Below are 5,000 nucleotides of genomic sequence, written 5' to 3'. Positions count from 1 at the left end.
CCGTTACAGCTAACACTCAGACCCTCATAATCATCAATGGCGCCCCTATAACCACTTGGAGCCCTGAGAGTCATCTGGTACCATCTCTATTACAGCCTTGATGGCCTTCCACCTGACCCCACGTATCGAGTTTATAGTCACACTTGCCGTCATTCCAATGACCTGATATACTTTCATAGTCATCAGGTCTGTCTATCGGTTGAGCCCTTGGCTATTAGTTTCACATCTGCGCTTTTCCAGGTTCCAGGGATTTTATGGACACCACGTGCTTCTCCTAGCATCTTCACTTTTCCTTCTTCAACCACCATCACTACTTCCAGCATTACAGTCCTAACGTCTAGCATCATAATCGTAGCCACCACCACTACTACCTTTACGGCCTACACCACTTTTACAACCACCTCCACTTCCACTACCACGGTGCCCCTCGCCGTCCCCTCACGTCCTCTCTCACCATTGATTCTTGCCGAGCTTACTGCGCGCAGTCGCCCACGTTCCGCGCACGACAACGAACCTCCAAAGTGTTTCGTTGGTTTCGTTGCTGTGCAAGACTCTCACAGTCTCCATGAACCCGAACTTCGTTAGGCAGACCCTTCTCCTTACCCCTCCTACTCCAATATTGACAAATGTCTACAGAGACTACTCTTCATGAATGTGGATTTGGCCTTTTATTCGGGAAGAGAGATGCATCGCATGGCTAATTTTGGGCAACAGGGAAGAGGCGGGGAGGATGTCGTCTAGGAGTGGGAGGACGTGAACTAGAAAGAGAATTAGAAAGGGAAGGGTCTTGCAAATGAGGGTCGTATCTAGAGGAGGTGGAGTGGATTATACAAAGGACGGAACTTGTGCTTCGGATAAGATTGCCTGCTTAGATAATCTCGTCAGGGAAAAGTTAGTCTTTCGAAAGAAGTTTGTCAACATGAATAAAAGATTAAATTAAGTGTGACAACTGTATATCATGAGACTTAGGAGTGTTGATGAAAGTATGAAAAGGAAGAAAGACATAAAAAAAAAGAATTACCTATCACTGACGTCTTTGACATCGACGGGGTGCCACGAAAATTAATAAAATCGTTTGATTTCAGTTAAAACAAAAGAGAGTGCCATCCGGTAAGGAGGGGTTCAATGACGCAGTCTATCACCTTTCGTTAACAAGATGATTCCCTCGGGGGTGATTAATAAAATAGCCTGTCGGCGAGCATAATTAAGGGAACAGTGCCACCCGGAAAGGAAGGGGTCAAGAAGGAAAGAGGGGGAGAAGTTGGGGAAAGTTTTCAGAGGTAGAGTGGCAACAAGGGGAGGAAGTATCCTGTCAGAACTAATACACGAGAAGAACTACGAGTTGCTGAAAGTTGTCTGGTAGCAATATTTCAGTGACATCAGACGTAAAACGCACAGGAAAGAAGAAGAAGAATGGAAGAAGAAGAAGAAGAGGAAGAGGAAGAAAAAGAAGAGGAAGAGGAAGAGGAAGAAGAAGAAGAAGAGGAAAAAGAAGAAGAGGAAGAGGAAGTGGAGGAGGAAGAAGGAGGAGAAGAAAAAGAAGAGGAAGAGGAAGAAGAAGAAGAAGAAGAAGAAGAAGAAGAAGAAGAAGAAGAAGAAGAAGAAGAAGAAGAAGAAGAAGAAGAAGAAGAAGAAGAAGAAGAAGAAAAAGAAGAAGAAGAAGAAGAAGAAGAAGAAGAAAAAGAAAAATAATAATAATAATAAGAAGAAGAAGAAAAGAATGGAAGAAGAAGAAGAAGAAGAAGAAGAAGAAGAAGAAGAAGAAAAAGAAGAAGAATAAGAGAAATAATAATAATAAGAAGAAGAAGAGAAAAAAGAAGAAGAAGAAGAAGAAGAAGAAGAAGAAGAAGAAAAAGAGGAGGAGGAAGAAGTAGAAGAAGAAAAGAAAAAGAAGAAGAAGAAGAAGAAGGAGAAGAAGGCGAGTAAGAAGACGAAGAAGAGGATGAGGAAGAAGAAGAAGAAGAAGAAGAAGAAGAAGAAGAAGAAGAAGAAGAAGAAGAAGAAGAAGAAGAAGAAGAAGAAGAAGAAGAAGAAGAAGAAGAAGAAAAACTCAAAGAGAGCAGAAATTTTGAGAATCGGGGAAGTGGCAGCCAAAGTTCGAAACTCAAATACATCAGAAGTAAAGACGATATTGGATAAAAGTTGAGGGGAAAAAAGAGGAACAGAGAAAAGGAAAAACTCATAAGTATCGAGCATTGGAATAAGTTTGGGGACTTGTAATGGTAAAAGAGCAGACGTTATGGTTGAGTTGTTATTCAGGAATGTAGGTTACCAGTGCTTCTTGCTAGTGCAAGACCTTTTGTGGCCCCCCCCCTTTCGGAAAGGGGAATCCTCACCTAATTTGTATGTTTATTTACTTATTATTTTGTGTAGTTACCTGCTTTTTACTTTATTTTTTACTTTTATTTGGTTTTATCAAAATATTTTCTGTTTTATTCCGTTTGCTTTTTTGTTTAACGTTACTTATACAAGGTCCCATTATCTTTTAATTTGATTCAAATCTATTTTATTTGATCTTGTTTTGTTTTATTTGATCTTTATTTTATTCTATTCTATCTTATTCTATTTATTTAATTCTATTCCACCTTATTTATTTTACTTTGATCTTATTTTATTCTTTCTATTCCCTATATTCAACTCGTTATGGATCAAAAGGACCCTTGTCGGCTGTGCTCTCTCATCATAATCCACTGTAATGGATTGCAAACAATAGGAGAAATTGTTTGAAACACAACCACCGAATACAAGCGAAAATATTTTGAGCTCAGGTGTCAGATTATCTTCATGGGATAGACACATCGCCTTGGGGATAATCGTGTGTTGGGAGGTGCTACAGTATGAAAGCTGGAAGCTTCTTATTTGTCGACATTTTAGAAACAAACGTTTTGGCAAATGCGCCAATGTAAGAGATGTTGGTGTGTGTGTGTGTGTATTTGTGGATGCATATGTGTATGTAGTAAGTCTTGTGTGTGTGTGTGTGTGTGTGTGTGTGTGTGCGTGTGTGTGTGTGTGTGTGTGTGTGTGTGTGTGTGTGTGTGTGTTTCCACAAAGACCATGTAAATAAATATAGGAAGCGCGCAACCAGAGTGGGTCTGTGCGTGTGAGTATAATTAGATGAAGGGTTTCATACGAGTGAATATTAATTCTAGGGAGATGATTAATTTTAGTTCTAATTAAGGAAAACTTTATATGGATCTCATTACACGAAAGAATTTACATAAGAGGGATGAAAACATATATATTTTTTTCTAGGTTAGGGATATAGTGCTGCGTAGGAAAAGTCCAAAGTGTAAATTTGTCCACATTTGTTGAAAATATCATCGTGATCGACATGACGTCACAAACCTCTCAGACGTTTTATAATTTCGACCAGAAATTTATGTATTCGCTCACAAACTCCACCTTTCTGCATGTGCACATTCTATATACGTTTAAATTTAGAGGCAAAAACATTCCGAGTACGAAAAAATATGGGAAATCGAAAGAAAATACGGAATTAACTCCTGTGTATGCAACATAGTTTTGCAGCGTTTGGATAAGTACAAGCACACGCACACGTATATTTGCACGGTTGAAGAACGATTGCATAGTCATCTTCACTGAAATATTATACTAATAAATCTTTAAACTTAATCATGGCTGTTTCAGTGATGCTGTAGATTGTAGAACATAACTCGGAGGCAATCACGCCCTAACGAATATTAATGAAATAATCCTTAAATGATGGAGCACTTTTGTAAATGTGTTACGAGTGGGAAGCATTTGCTACAAAGCGTTTTCAAAGAAGAATGAAGGTTTGGAATCCTATCTATTCTAGAAAGACATGCAGCAAAACTAGAATTAATATGACAGATACATAGATTAATGTAATGGAACAACAAAATACATCACTGGGATTATTTCGTAGATCGTAACCATACGTCATAATTATAGCGATCGGGGGATTCACTAAATTAATGTCACCACTTGAACGGCGTTGGGTATAGTCATTATATGATTGTTATATAAACACTTTGATATGTGTTGGGTAAACTGACTTTGAAAATTGATAGGATAAGGTTTTCTAAATGGTTGCTGCTGTTGATATTTTTGGCGTGTAGCATATTAGTATAAGATGGTGAAGTAGAAGATAGACAGAGAAAAAATCAAACAAACAAAAAAGAGAGAGAAAATCTCCAACGCCTCGCCAATTAGGCAGTCCCGCATAAAACAACAACAACAACAACAACAACAACAACAACAACAACAACAACAACAACAACAACAACAACGACAACAACAACAACAACAACAACAACAACAACAACAACAACAACAACAACAACAACAACAACAACAACAACAACAACAACAACGACAAAAATACCACCACCATCACCTTCACCACCAACAAAAACAAAACAAAAACAAAACAACAACAACAACAACAACAACAACAACAACAACAACAACAACAACAACAACAACAACAACAACAACAACAACAACAACAACAACAACAACAGAATTTAAATAAAATTGTCACCGGTCAATAGACTACCCTTCCAGAGGATTTAGCAAGAAATAATTTGTAACTTTGTGGTACTTCCAACCGACCAACCAACCAAACAAATAAACAAACAAACAGACAGATAGGCTCCGGTGACCACATAAACTTTACCAAATTCTGTTGGAGGTAAAAATGTTGAACGTACAGCTATTAACAAATACTCCACTGGTGGCTGAAGCAAGAACGTACTGAAAAATGACTTCCGTGTATATTGAAGCCTACATTATGTTTTTGGTATTTTGCAAAAAAAAATAGGTAGCTAGCTAGTTAGATAGATATGGATAGATAAATAGATATAGATAGATAGATAGACAGATGGATAGGTAGATAAATAAATAAATAAATAAATAAATAAATAAATGAGTAAATGAATAAATAAATAAAGATATAGATAGTAATAGATAAATAATCAATCAATCAATCAATTAATCAATAATAGATAAATGAATAA

Source organism: Oratosquilla oratoria, chromosome 2 (assembly GCF_046742065.1).
Source record: "Oratosquilla oratoria isolate Oo_2021 chromosome 2, ASM4674206v1, whole genome shotgun sequence".
NCBI lineage: Eukaryota > Metazoa > Arthropoda > Malacostraca > Stomatopoda > Squillidae > Oratosquilla > Oratosquilla oratoria.
The sequence above is the reverse complement of the archived record's forward strand: the minus strand, read 5'-3'. Positions refer to the sequence as shown.